Source organism: Myotis daubentonii, chromosome X, assembly GCF_963259705.1.
Source record: "Myotis daubentonii chromosome X, mMyoDau2.1, whole genome shotgun sequence".
Taxonomy (NCBI): domain Eukaryota; kingdom Metazoa; phylum Chordata; class Mammalia; order Chiroptera; family Vespertilionidae; genus Myotis; species Myotis daubentonii.
The window spans coordinates 51,539,618-51,555,663 of record NC_081861.1 but is presented as its reverse complement, the minus strand read 5'-3'; the positions used below and the strand labels follow the sequence as shown (position 1 = coordinate 51,555,663).

Sequence of the window (16,046 nt, the reverse complement as noted above, 5' to 3'; positions counted from 1 at the left end):
TGTTTTTAATATTGTTTTTTAAAAAAACAGGGTTTCTACCTCAGCACCTAAGTAAGTAAAATGAATTCTATTCTAGTGCTTATTGTAGATAGTTGTAAGGATTAGACTAATTGTTGCAGGGATCAAAACATATTTTCTGTAAAAGGCCATAAAATAGATGTTTTAGGTTTTGTGACCCAGTAACGTCTCTGTCACATATTTCTCTCTTTAAAATATTCTTTTAAAAGTGTAAAAAATATTTTTAGCTCTTGGACTATATAAAACAAACTTCTGACTGTATTTTACTTGAGATCTATTGTCTATCAACCTCTGATCAATCTTGTTGAAAGCACTTAATAACCAAAAGAAGGGAAAAAACACTTAAGAAGGAATCAAACATTTATCAGGCTACTAATCCGTGCTGGATACCATGCTAGACAACTTTGTGTATACTTATGTAGTCTATGTAAGTTAATGATTAGTGAATCTCTATTTTTATCTCACTGTTCCACAACAGCACCCCTGTTGTATACATATGATGATTACAAAGTATTGGTGAGGATTAAATAGCATAAACCTAGCCACTTTGAGTCAGTGACTCACATTAAAATTGGAAGATTAAAAAGAGGTAGTGAATTGTAGCCCTATGAGAATTTTAAGGAGAAAGGGGATTATACTCTAGTTTCCACTCTTTGGGCTCAATAAATATTTTTGAATAAACAAGTGAATGCTACTAATTACATATGAAAAAGTTTGGGACATTATCTCAAAACCATATTCCATTTAGAAATATAAAGGTTCACTGGCATATTAATGCATTTAAAAGTTCTGGAGTAAAGAAACCTCTTTGTTTTGCAATGCTATATTTCCAAGCTCCATTTGATCATGTAACCCACTTTTCTCTTAATAGACCACCTATTACAGTAGTCCCCCTTTATTCTTGGTTTTATTCTCCATTGTTTTATTTACCCACAGTCTTCTGAGGTTAAAAAATATTAAATAAAAAATTCCAGAAATAAGAAATTCATAAGTTTTAAATTGCGTGCCATTCTAGGTAGAGTGATGAAATCTTACACCATTATGCTCCATCCTGTCCAAGATATGAACCAGTCCTCTGTCCAGTGTATCCATGCTGTATACACTATCTGTCCATTAGTCACTTATTAACCATATCACCAGAAGGTCAATAGTTGCCTAACACTATATCAAAAGGCTTATGTCAATCACCTTACTTCATTTAGGAATATCATATTATAACAAAAAAGGGTGACTACAGGTTCCTAAGATATTTTGAGTGAGAGAGACCATATTCGTATAACTTTTATTACAGTACCCTATATAATAAAGAGCTAATATGCAAATGGTCATCACGCCCTCATGCCCTTGCACTGGGGCCAGGGACCTGAGGCTGTGCCACCACCCTGGTGGGGTTTGACGAGGGACCTGAGGCTGCACCCCTCGCCCTGCAGGGCCTGACAGGGGTGTGGTCAGCCGGGTCTGGGTCTTGCGCTATTTCAAGGCACACATGGGCTGGTGAGGCATGCCCCAGACTCTGACAGGAGGGAGATTTTCATATACATTTTACTAATTTTCTTTCATCTCTGACACTTCTATTATAGAGAAAGGGCAAATAACAATATTAAAATATTTCCTCTAATTAATTCCCTTTTAATGTGCACGAATTTCATGCACCAGACCACTAATATTGTTATAATTGTTCAATCTTATTATTAGTTATTATTGGTAATCTTCTACTGTGCCTAACTTATGAATTTGCCTTTATCATAAGTATGTATGTATGTATGAGAAAAAAACTATGTATAAGGTTCAGTATTATATGTAGTTACAGGCATCAACTGAGGGTCTTGGAATGTACCCCCATGGATAAAGTGATACTACTATATATTAATCAAATAGTGTTATGCTGAATATCTATTTGAATAACATAGTTTGAGGTGAGTAGTTTTATAGTAATGGTGCTATCTGTAATGGTAAATAAAATAAGAGTGATTAATTTCTTATATTGGTACAGTGACTTTTATCAGATTAAGTCTTCTTGGGATAAGAAGTATACACTCTGGACAAAACATAATAGCTATTTAATGGCACAGGAGAGTGACCAAAAATTAAAAAAAGGAGAAAGGATTCTACCCTTGAAAGAAAGGAACTACACTGGGCAAGTTTGCATTTATGTTGCTTTTCTCCTGAGTGCACTGTTCAATCTGAATGGTATAGGATGGTCAGAAACCAGACACTATGCCACAGTCTTACTGGCTTGAGAAGTCAGAGGACAGAAGTGAGGATGCCAGAATGGTTTTGATTATGCTGGAATGAAGGGAGCCACAAAGGGGATAGCCAAAAAATTCTGCTTCTTAACTCCACACAAACTCTTGGTTGAATCCTGAAATTTACATGTAAAGGAGGATTCATACAACCCAGCAAAAAGGAATGGCTAGAAGAATGAAATAACTAAACATAAAATTTAATTACTGTTCAGTGAAGGGAAAACAGAGTTTTAAGATTTAGTTCAGCTGAGCTAACTATTTCCTGAAATAAAATTTCTATACTTTCCAGAGGCAGAAAAAGAATCCATGATGTCTACATATTAACTATAATGTCCAGTATGCAATTAAAACGTACTAGACATAAGAGATAGCAGGTAAAAGTGACCCATAGCCAGAAAAAGTTCAGTCAATGATAACTAACTTGAAATAACACAGATGTTAGAAATTCTAGACAGTAATTTAAAGCTAATAGGATAAATATATTTATTATTTTAAAGGGAAATCAGCTCAGAATGAATGAACAGAGAATCATAACAGAGCTCTGGAAAATGAAAGAAAGAGGAAAATCTACATTTAAAAAGCAAAATATAAGAAAGAGCAATTTACCAGATGGGCTTTTAACAGCAGGATGGAGATGACTGAAGAAGGGGTCAGTGAAGTTAAAAATACATTAGAAGAAAGATCCAATCTGAAGAACAAAGAGAAAGAAAAGCATAGGTCTTCAGTGACCTGTGAGACAGTATTAAATGACTTAATACAAATATAAATGGAATCCTATAAGCACCTGAGGGAAAAAACAGGGGAGTAATAATAGTAATAATTAATGAGGCAGTAGTAATGGCAAGAATTTTGCTCACTTGGTGAAAAATATAAATTTACAAAATAACATAAATTTAAGAAGTCCAGCACAACCCACACAGGATAAAAACAAAGAAAACTAGACCCAGGCACATCATAATGAATCTACTGAGAAAAATATAAATATGTGATTAAAAAAAATTTGAAAGAAGCTAAAGAAAAAATACACATTATATACTGGGGCACAATAACATCAATGAGTTTTACAAATTCTTCATATATTTTGGAAATTAAAACTTTTTCAGAACTACTGTTTGCAAACATTATCTCCCATCTGGTTGGCTGCCTGTTTGTTTTGTTGTCAGTTTCTTTTGCTGTGCAGAAGCTCTTCAGTTTGATATAGTCCCATTCATTTATTTTTGCCTTTACCTCCTTGCCTTTGGGGTCAAGTCCATAAAATGTTCTCTACCATCAAGGTCCATACCAAACAAATAAACAATCCAATCAAAAAGTGGGCAGAGGACCTGAAAATACACCTCTCCCAAGAAGACATACAAACAGCCAATAGATATATGAAAAGATGTTCAACCTCACTGGCAATCAGGGAAATGCAAATTAAAACTACAATGAGATACTACCTTACACTAGTTAGAGTGGCCATTATCAATAAGACAAGCAACAACAAGTGTTGGAGAAGTCGTGAATAAAAGGGAACCCTCATTGACTGCTGGTTGGAATGTAGACTGGTACAACCACTATAGAAGGCAGTCTAGTGATTCCTCAAAAAATTAAAAATAGAGCTACCATATGATCCAATAATCCCACTCCTGGGTATATACTCAAAAAACTCTAAATCATTTATATGCAAAGATATATGCATCCCTATGTTCACTGCAGCATTATTCACAGTGGCCAAGAGTTGGAAACAGCCAAAGTGCCCTGCAATAGAGGACTGGATAAAGAAGATGCGGTATATATACACAATGGAGTACTATGCGGCCATAAGAAAGGATGGAATAGCCTCATTTACAACAACATGGATGGAACTTGAGAACATTATGCAAAGTGAAATAAGTCAGACAGAAAAAGCAAGACTACATGATTTAACTCATATGTGGAATATAAAACTGAAACTTATGAACAAACTGCAGTGTGGTGGTTTCCAGAGGAAGGGGGGTAGAGGGAGAAAGCAGTCCTGATATGAAGTGACAGGAGAAGATTTGACTTTGAGTGGTGGGCACATGTTCCTATATACAGATTATGTAAATTAGTAATCCACACATGAAAACTATATGTTCATGTTGACTAATGTCACCCTACCAAAATTTAATTTAAAAAATTATCATTGAAAATATCTGCATATACAGTGAAAATACACATAAAAACAAAAGGAAATTTAAGACATTTTCTGGTCATATGACATGAGAAAAGTTTTCATCAGCATATTTGCACTAAAATAAATTTCTTCAGGCTAAAAGACTGTTTAAGCCATAACAACAAAGCTTCAAAAGCATAACAACAGCCCTGGCTGGGTGGTTCAGTTGGTTGGAGTTTCATCCGAAACACCAAAAGATTATGGGTTTGATTACTGGTCAGGGCACATACCTAGGCTGTGGATTCAATTCCCGACTGGGGTGCATATGGGAGGCAACCGAACATCGATGCTTCTCTCTCTCTCTGAAATCAATAAAAACAATAACAACAACAGCATATCCTCAGGTGAGAATTTAAACAAAAAAAAAAAGAAAGAAAGAAAAGAAAAGCATAACAACAGAAGCCCAAACTGACAGAATTAAAGAGAGAAATGGACAAATCCACAATCATAGTTATAGATCCTAATACTCCTATTTGTCATTGGCACAATAACTATGAAAAAAAATTTGTAAAGGCATAGGTGGTTAGAATTACACTGCTAACAATCTAGGCCTAACTGACATATATAGAGTCCTATATCCAATAACTACAGAATGTAAATTTTTTCAAAGGTATATGAAATTTTCTCCATGATAGACTATATAATGGGCAATAAAATGAGACCCTATCAATATCAAAATATTGAAAACATCAGTATATATTATCTTACCACATGTAATGAATAAGAAATCAATAACAATAAGATCTGTCAAAAATCCCTAATTATTTAGAAATTAGAAAGCACCGTTCTAAATAATTGATAGAGCAAGGAAGAAATCACAAGGAAAATTAGAAAATACTTTAAGTTGCATAATGATTGAAAAGCAATATACTGAGAATCGTGGTATTGAATTAAAGCAGGGTTTAGTGAAAAATAGCTTTAAATACCTATTTTTTTTTAAAAAAAGAGAGGGGCAAGGCCAGGAAGGCCCCCCAACAGCCAGACAAGGCCACAGAGACCCCTCCTGGTGCCAGCAGGCCCCATGGGAAGTTCAAGATTAAAGACAAGAAGGACAGCCCAGATGCCAAGGCCCATAGGAAAACCAAAGCTGGGACTCAGAGCTCAAAAACCACAATCCCCAAGAGTGAAAATGGTGTGACTTCTCCAGCCAAAAAGAAGACAGGGAACAAGGTCCTTAAAGAGGCCTCTGCCCAGGGGGCCAGGAAAGGATCAAAAGCCAAAGCTGCTGCTGCTCCTACAGCGAATCCAAGATGGTACCTGAACCACTGACCAGGAAGATAGAGGTCCCCAGGGGCCCAAGAAGGCCTGGCATGTCCACCACGGCCTCATCATCCAAAGAGACCAGGGTGAAGGCAGAAGCCAAGAGCTAGAGGCGGGGTGGAGAGACACTAAGACTCAGAGTTTTTATCCCCAAAAAACACATCACTTTATTTTACTGTAACCTATTTATCAATAAAGAATTTTTTCTCCCTCACAAAAAATAAATAAATAAATAAATAAATAAATAAATAAATAAATAAATAAGAAATAAGAAGAGAGAGTTCAAATCAGTGATTTAAGTTTCCCAGTTAAGAAACTATAAAAGGGCAAGCAATTTCAATTTAAAATAAGAAATAATAAGGACAAAAGGAGAAATAAAAATATATGGACTAGAAAATAAAAGAAAAACATTATACAGCCAAAATTTGTTAATTGCTTGTTAGCATGACTGATAAGAAAATAGAAAACACAAGTAACCAATTTTAGGAATAATAATACAAATATGAAAAAATAAAGGAATATTATAAACAACTTTACAATTTTATAACAATAAATTCAACAACTTAGGAAAGATGGAAAAATAATTTGAGAAACAACATGACCTAAAACTAATTTACAAACTAACTCAAACAAATATGAGTAGCCCTATATTTACTAAGGAAATTAAACTCTCAATCACTTCCCACACACAAAAGATTCCAGACCACAGTTTTCACTGGTGAATTAAATGAAACATTTGTATAAGAAACAATATCAATTTTTCATAAACTCTTTCAGAAAATAGACTGATGCCCAACTAAATTTATGAACTAATATGTCCTATTATCCAAACTAGACAAAGACAAAATTACAAAATCATAAAACTACAACTAAATTTTTCTCATTTTAATGTAGATGCAGAAATCTTTAATAAAATTTTAGGAAATCAGATCCAATCTACAGTAATAAAAGAGAAACATGCAAATTAGTGTCACTCCACTATGCACACCAGCCAATCAGAGTGACTATGCAAATTAACACAAAAAAGATAGCAGTTAATTTGCATACACAGGCACAATGCGAAGACTGAAGGCTCCAGCCAGGGTGAAGACTGAAGACTGAAGACTGAAGAGGCTTGGCTTCTCCACTGCAGCTGGACCAAAGACCTGGGTCCTGGTTGCCGGAGGAAAACCAGTGGCAGCAGCCAGGGGAAGGAAGGCCTATTGCACGAATCTTCGTGCAATGGGCTTCTAGTAGAATATAAAGTGAATAATATATTATTACTAAGTGGGGCTTATGCCAGGAATCCTTAGTTGGTTTACCATTTGAAAATCAAAAATTGTAATCCACCATATTAAAAAAGAATAAAAAATTAAAACTTAGTATAAGTCCACCATATAATTATCTCAATAGATGCAGAGAAAACATTTAACAAAACTCATTATCTGTCTCTGATTTAAAAAACAAAACAAAAAAAAAGACCTCTCAGCAAATTAAGAATAGAAGGGGTTTTCTTGACCTTAAGGGACATCTACCAAACCCCTTCAGCTTAAATTATGTTCAATGGAGAAAGATGTAATTCCTTTCTCCTAAGATCAGAAATATGTCTGTTCTCACTACTTCTATTTAAATCTGCCAGTGAAGTAGGATGAGACTATTGGAAAGGAAGAAGAAAAACTGTCTTTTTTTTGTAGATGGCATGATTTGTCAATGTAGAAAAATTAATGGGCAATATTAAAATGCTCTTAAAATTTGTAAGTGAGTTTAAAAGATCACAGAATAAACAAAATTAATAAAACAAGATCAATAAACCAAAATCAGTTACATTTCTATGTTCTAACAATGAAAAAATAGGAAATTGGAATTATAAAATCATCTTTCATATTAGCATAAAATTTTCAAATACATAGGAATAAATCAGACAAAATGTGCAATTCCTGTACACTAAAAACTAAAAAAAAATATTGCTGGCAGTAATAAAAGAAGATCTGAATTAATGGAAATATATATCATGTTCATGGATTAGAAGAGTCAATATCATTAATGGGCCAATTCTCTCCAAATTTGTCTACAGATGAAAAGCAATTCCAAGTAACTATAAAACTACAGTAAACATGATAGGAGAAGGAAAGCCATACAGATGAATAAAACAGAATAAAGAGTCCACGGTTGTATGAGGAACTGATTTTTTTGACGAAAGTGCAAAGGCAATTCAGTGGAGAAAAATAATCTTTTCAACAAATATTTCTGAAAGAATTGAATATGCACATTGAACAAAAATGTACTTTAACTCTTTGTTTGAACTCTATATAAAAATTAACTCAAAATGTATCATAATTCTAAATTTAAACATAAGTCTATAAATCCTTCAGAATAAATCATACAAAAAAATCATTTTGACCTTTAGGCAGATATTTCTTAGATTTTACACCAAAAACATGATCCATAAAAGAAAAGACAAATAGATTCTATTTCATCAAAATTAAGAATTTATTCTTTTCCAAAGACATTGTTAAAAGAATGAAAAGACAAATCACAGTCTAAGAAAAAAATGTTTGCAAATCACATATCAAATATAAGTCTTGCATCCAACATATAAAAAGAAATCTGAAAAAAGATGAAGAGATTAAGGGAGAAAACCTCATAGACACAGATAACAGTATGGTGATTATCAGAGGGAAAGGGGAATGAAAGTAGGTAGAAGAGGATATAGGGGGGATAAATGGTTATGGAAGGAAACTTGACTTAGGGTAGTGAACACACAATACAATATGCAGATGATGTATTAAGAATTGTACACCTGAAACCTACATAATTTTATTAACCAATTTCACCCCAATAAATGTAATAAGAGCAGAAATCTCAAAACTTAATTAAAAATCCCCAAATAATATTAAATTAGAAACAAATTGGCAAAAGATTTTAAGAAACTTCACCAAATAATATTTATAAATGGCAAATAAACATATGAAAAGTTATTCAACATTATTAATTAGGGAAATGCATAATAAAACCATAATGAGGTAGTTCTGTAAACCCATTAGAATGTCTAAATATTAAATCAGAAATATACCAAGTATAGGAAAAGATGTGGAGCAACTAGAGCTATCATAGATTGATGGTGTGAATCTAAAATGCTGCAGACACTTTGGAAAACATTTTGACAGATAATGAAAAAGTTAAACATAAAAGTATAATATGACCCCATCTTCCTAGGCCTTTACCAATGAGAAATGAAAGTATATGTCTACATAAAAAACTTGTATATGAGTTCATGGTAGCTTCATTTGCAATAACCAAAAACAGGAAACAACTCAACTGCCCATTACCAGATGGATGAATAAAAAAATTTTAGTATATTCATACAATGGAATCTTATTCAACAATAAAAAGGATTGACTTATTGAGACACACCACAATAGGTGTGAATCTCAAAATAAATATGCTGAGTGAAAAGTTAGACAAAGTGAGTGCATTCTGTATAATTCCATTTATATATAATTCTAGAAAATGAAAACTTCTATACTGACAGAAAGCAAATTAATCTTTGCCTGGGGTGGGGATAGGTAAATAGAGGTATGAGGAAGATATTTAAAAGTGGGGAAAAGAAAAAAATTAATATTTATAATGTTCATTTTACTATTTTTGATTAAAGACTTTCTATTTTAGAGCTCTTTTAGTTTCACAGCAAAACTTAAAGAAAGATACAGATATTTCCCAGAGATCCCTCTGCCCCCACACTTACATACTTATACATAGTTTCTCAAACCCTCACATCCCCCACCACAGTAGTACACATGTAGCAATTGATGAATCAACATTGATGCATCATTATTACCCAAAGCCCATAGTTTACCTTAGAGTAAACTCTTGGTAATATTCATTCTGTGGGTTTGGACAAATGTATAATTATATGTATCCATCATTATATTATCATACAGAGTATTTTCACTGCCCTAAAAATCCCCTGTGCTCCACCTATTTATCTACCCTCACACCCACTTCTGGCAACCAATGGACACTTCACTATTTCAATAGCTTTGCCTTTTCCAGAATGTCATATAGCTAGAATCATACAATATGTAACTTTGTACATTGGCATCTTCACTTAGTAACACACATTTAACGTCCCTCTATGCCTTTTTATGGTTTAGATTTTTTTATTTTTAGTGCTGAATAATATACCATTGTCTGGATGTACCACAATATTTTTATCCATTCACTTGTTGAAGGATATCTGGGTTGCTTCCAAGTTTTGACAAACGTGAATAAAGCTGTTATAAACACTTGTGTGCAGGTGTTTGTGTGGACATAAGTTTTACACTCCTTTGGGTAAATACCAAGGAGTGTTTTTGCTGGATCATATTTAGTTATTTTTTCATCTCTTTTTTTTCTTTATTGATTAAGGTATTACACATGTGTCCTTATCCCCCCATTGCCCCCTCACCCCACTCCCGTTCATGCCCTCACCCCCCTGTTATCTGTGTCCATTCATACAAGTCCTTTGGTTGATCTCTCCCCCTTATCCCCACTCTCCCTTACCTTCCCTCTGAAGTTTGAGCATCTGATCAATGCCTCTTTGTCTCTGGATCTGTTTTTGTTCATCAGTTTGTGTTGTTCATTATAATCCACAAATGAGTGAGAGCATGTGATATTTATCTTTCTCTGACTGACATATTTCGCTTAACACAATGCTCTCTAGCTCCATCCATGCTGTTGCAAATGGTAAGAGTTCCTTCCTTTTTACAGCAGCATAGTATTCCATTGACCATTACACCAAAAAAAAAATTAAGATACCTAGGAATAAACTTAAGACCTGTACTCAGAAAACTACAAGACACTGAAAAAAAATAGAGGAAGACATAAACAGATAGAACAACATACCGTGTTCATGGATTGGTAGAATCAACATCATTAAAATGTCCATACTATCCAAAGCAATCTGTAGTTTCAATGCACTCCCCATTAAAATACCAATGGCGTATTTCACAGACCTAGAACGAACTCTCCAAAAATTCATCTGGAATAATAAAAAAAAAGACCCTGGGTAGCTGCAGCGATCCTGAGAAAGAAGAATAAAGTAGGAGGGATCTCAATACGAGATATCAAGCTATATTACAAAGCCACTGTTCTCAAAACTGTCTGGTACTGGCACAAGAACAGACATATAGATCAATAAAATAGAGAACCCAGAAATCGACCCAAACAGATTAGCTCAATTAATATTTGACAAAGGAGGCAAGAGCATACAATGGAGTCAAGACAGTCTCTTCAGTAAATGGTGTTGGGAAAATTGGACAGATACATACAAAGAAAATTAAACTAGGCCACCAACCTGTACCATACATACACAAATGTAAACTCAAAATGGATAAAGGACTTAAACATAAGATGGGAAACCATAAAAATATTAGAGAACATATTTAATTTTGTAAGACACCTCCAACTGTTTTCCAAAGTGGCTGTACTATTTTGCCTTACCACTAATAATGAATGAGAGTTCCTGTTGCTCCACACTCTTGTCAGCATTTGATGTTATCATTATTCGGGATTTTGGCCATCCTAATGGGTGTGTAGTGGAATCTCATTGTTGTTTTAATTTGCATTTCCTTGATGCCATATGTGGAGCAGCCCTTCGTGTGCTTATTTTCTTCCTTGGTGATGTATCTATTAAGTAAGTCTTTGGTCCCTTTTTAAAATCACATTGTCATCTTATTATTGAATTTAAAAGTCCTTTGTATATTTTGGGTAATAGGTGTTTATCAAATGTGTCTTTTGCAAATACCGTTTCTTATTCTGTAGCTTGTATTTCTCATTGACATTATCTTTTGCTGAGCAGAAGTTTTTAATTTAATTGAGTATAGCTTATCAATTATTTCTTCCATGCATTTGTTTTTCTATCTAAAAAGTAATCACTATATCCAAGGTCATCTAGGATTCCTCCTATGTTATCTTCTGGAAGTTTTATAGGTTTGTATTTTACATTTGGGTCTCTGACCAATTTTGAGTTAATTTTGTGAAGTTGTAAGGTCTGTGTCTAGATTCATTTTTGTATGGGCAGTTCAGATGTTCCAGTAGCATTTCTTGAAACAATTAAGAAATTTTTATTAGTGACAGTTATGTTTATTATTAATTGCTACATATGTGAAAAAATTTTGAATCATATACTTTTAATATGTGCAATTTATTATAAATTAATCATACTTCAGTAAAATTGCTTTTTAAAAGTAAGTTTAACACAAAAAAAATAAAACATGTAGATTCTTTGAAGGATTATGTTCACATGCACACTGCTAAAAAACAAACAAAACTAGCCAGACATATAATGAGAACAAGAAATTAACCAGTTGACAATCTAAAATTCATGTCACAGTCAAACATTACCTAAACAAAATTTGTCCCTCTACCAGTTCCATCAGCACTTAATGGGAGCTTACTAAAATGCAGATTCTTAGATATCAGAGCAGACCTACTCAATCTAATTCTGGGGGTAAAGACTATAATCTGTGTTTTAGCAATCTGTCCAAATGGTCCTTATGCAAGCTTGACAGTTGCTAAAGAGCCATATTCTTGTTATCCTAATTATAGTACATCAAATATTTCTTTGTGCTATATAATTATAAAAACAAAATAGAAATAACACAAAACATATTATAATCATGTTATCCAATTCAATCATTATTTTCATTTGTCCATTAAAGTATTGCCTCGTCCATATGTTTATATAATGTTTACATTTCACACTATTATATTCTAATCCATATTATATTATAATCTAAAATAGTTTTAATCTTAATTGACATTATAGTAGTTTATCCTAATTTTAATTATTTTCTATTCACAGAAATCAAATACTTTTCTGCTAATTTTGTATCTTCCTTGAGAAACTATTCTTAAAATAGTTTTTTTATTCCCATGATCATGTACATTCTTATTGTGATTATAAAGTGCCCTTCCTATAAAAAACATAACATTCTTATGAGTTCTTTTTTTTTTAAAATATATTTTATTGATTTTTTTACAGAGAGGAAAGGAGAGAGATAGAGAGTTAGAAACATCGGTGAGAGAGAAACATCGATCAGCTGCCTCCTGCACACCCCCCACTGGGGATGTGCCCGCAACCAAGGTACGTGCCCTTGACCGGAATCGAACCTGGGACCTTTCAGTCCTCAGGCTGACGCTCTATCCACTGAGCCAAACCGGTCCCGGCCTTATGAGTTCTTTTGAGTAACAATCTAGGCCAGTGATGGCGAACCTTTTGAGCTCGGCATGTCAGCATTTTGAAAAACCCTAACTTAACTCTGGTACCGTGTCACATATAGAAATGTTTTGATATTTGCAACCATAGTAAAAAAAAAAGATTTATACTTTTGATATTTATTTTATATACTTAAATGCCATTTAACAAAGAAAAATCAACCAAAGAAATGAGTTCGCATGTCACTTCTGACACGCGTGTCATAGGTTCGCCATCACTGACTGGGCTCTTTCTAAGTAAATTTGTCTGTTACCCTTTTTAATACTAGTTTGTTGTATATGATCCAACTTTATCACAGAATGTCATCCTTTGTATAATTTCTACTAATTCTAACTCTTATTTTTTCTGAATTTTAGGCAACAACATGTGCCATGCATTTTATATAATCCATTAAGAAAGTTCATTCATTGAATGAATATTTATTGAATATTTTTTTCTGTTGGGCATTAGCAATACAATAATGAAGAGAGCATGATTGATTAGATGAAGAGGTAATAAAGATGGTGGAGTCAAGATTTTAACAAATTTCTGCCTGAGGTAGCGGGGTTGCTTTATTTCCTGGAATAGGGAATAAGGTAGAAAGTTAATGAATTTAATTGTTTGTTTATATTAAGCTTGCTTTGGGGGAAATTATACAACTCCTCTTTGTGCTAACTCTTCTTGTGTAAAATGGAAGTAATAATATTTACGTCATATTGTCATTGAGAGGGTTAAATAGGATAAAAATATGGAAAGAATTTAGAATAAACTCTGGCATGTTGAAAATAAGCAATACATTTTTGGCTGCTATTATTGCTGCTAAGTTGTAGTTGCCTGCGTGATATTCAAGTGTAGATATTTAAGACAGTTGGCCCTGTGAGCTAAGCTTTTAGGACAAAATGTGGTGATATTTGAGATTTCTCAGAGAAAGAAAGAAAAAGGATCAGAAAAGGAATTCAGAGTAATACCAATATTTAAGGGATAGGCAGAGAGAGAGAAGTTTATTTCACAAAGAAATACAAACATAATTTTTATCCAAATATGGGCAGGCAGCAAAAACCAGGTGTGTTTTTTTGTTTTTTTTCAAGTTTGACCCTCATATATAGACACAGTATGCCATTTTCTGTGTTTGTGTTAGCAAATTAATGTAAAATTTAGATTAAATTATTGCCTGACAGCTGGTAGCAAAGGGTAGGCATACAACAAATGTCTGCTACCTAACATCTATATTAGGAATTAGGTAAAACACCTCCCTCACACTCTCCTCATGGAAGTCTCTATAGTTTCTACTGCAGGAAACTTTCTACATTTCTAAGGTTAGGGATTGGTCCTGCAATTCTTTTGGCTACTCTCCAGGAGCTCCCCTTCTATCTTTCTTGGTTATATTACTCAGTCAGCTACATAGGACCACATTATCTATATATATAAAAGGTTAATATGCAAAGTGTCCCCTCGGGAGTTCGACCATGAGACCAAGAGTTTGATTGCTCGCTATGATGTGCATGACCACCAGCCAGGGGGCAGTGCAGAACATGGCAGGTGACCAGCGGTGGTGGGGCGGTAGCAGATGCTGAGGAATCGAGGGAAGGAGGAGGCAGGGAGGTGGGGAGGTGGGGGAACTGCATGGTGGCAGTGTGCCGGTGGCAAGGGAAGGAGGAGGAGGAGGGGAGGCAAGAAACCTGATTGGCCTTGATCACCGGCTAGGCCTAGGGACCCGACCCATGCACAAATTTCATGCACCAAGCCTCTAATTTGACTATAGTGTGAGGAGATTTCACAATATATAATTTATTGGTATATGATTTCATTGATACCAACACAATTAAAATTTTCAGCATCCTCTAATTTCAATTTCTAGTTTATTCCTTTCTCATCTATAACCCAGATAGCAATTATCAGAAAATATACCTCTCTTTAAGCACTATCCTCAAGTTTTGGCTGAGATAGGCTCTAAATACTAGCAAAGATCCCACATAGGAAAATCTACTAGAACTAGATTTTTTTTCCTTCTAACTTCCTTTCTGACTGGCACATGTGATCAGATTTCTACCGCCAGTTCTATCAGGAATGGGCTATGTAATAATTTGAGGCAATTCAAAACTAAAACTTTTAAATCTTTTTTTTCTCTTCCCTCCCTCTATTTCCTTCAAAATAATTAAGTTGAGGTTGATGAAAACTAAGTTATCATAATTATATGACTAATTAAAATTAAAAGAGATATTTTTATAGAAACATGTAGTAATATGTCAATAATAATTGTCAAAACTACAGGAATCTTTAGCCCTACCATTAATTGACTAACATTTGCTTTAGTGGTTTTGAAGTAGTAAGTGGAAACTGACCAGAGTAGATTTTTCAAAGTATATATATATATATATATATATATATATATATATATATATATATTAGAGTCTTGGTACACAAATTTGTGCATGGTGGGTCCAGCCAACCCACCCCAATCGGGGCCAATCAAGGCCAGGCTGATGTGGGGGAGGGGCCACAGGAGGTTGGCCACCAGCCCTGCCCCCGATCGGGGCCTGATTGGGGCCAGGCCAGCCAGGGTGGGGTGCTGTGGGAGGTCAGCCATCGGGGGTAGGGGGTGCTAATCAGGGGTAGGCTGGCTGAGGGGAGGGGCCATGGGAGGTTGGGGGTATCAATTGGGGCATGATCGGATCAGTTGGTCACCATAGTACACATCATAACGTCTGGTCGTTTCGGTTGTTCTGGTTGTTCCATTGTTCTGGTCATTTGGCTTTTATATATATAGATTATAGTATGATTCAATATAACAAGGTATTTATTCTGTACAAAATTATCCAAGATATCTAGACAAAACTTAGTATTTACCACACACATGTGTACACACACACTCACATATACACACTGGAGATATGAATAAAAGTCTACTGTATTATAACCTCTAGGACAGTGGTTGGCAAACTGCAGCTCATGAGCCACATGCGGCTCTTTGGCCTCTTGAGTGTGGCTCTTCCTAAGCCTTAGGAGTACGCTAATTAAGTTAATAACAGTGTACCTACCTATATAGTTTAAGTTTAAAAAATTTAGCTCTCAAAAGAAATTTCAGTCGTTGTACTGTTGATATTTGGCTCTGTTGACTAATGAGTTTGCCGAT

The 16,046-nt window shown here is 34.4% G+C and overlaps 1 protein-coding gene across 1 annotated transcript in view; it reads left to right on the top strand.

Annotated features, from left to right (window-relative positions):
* The window catches only part of COL4A5 (collagen type IV alpha 5 chain), a 337,925-nt gene that overhangs the window by 140,867 nt on the left and 181,012 nt on the right, over positions 1-16,046 (top strand). The window lies entirely within an intron of this gene.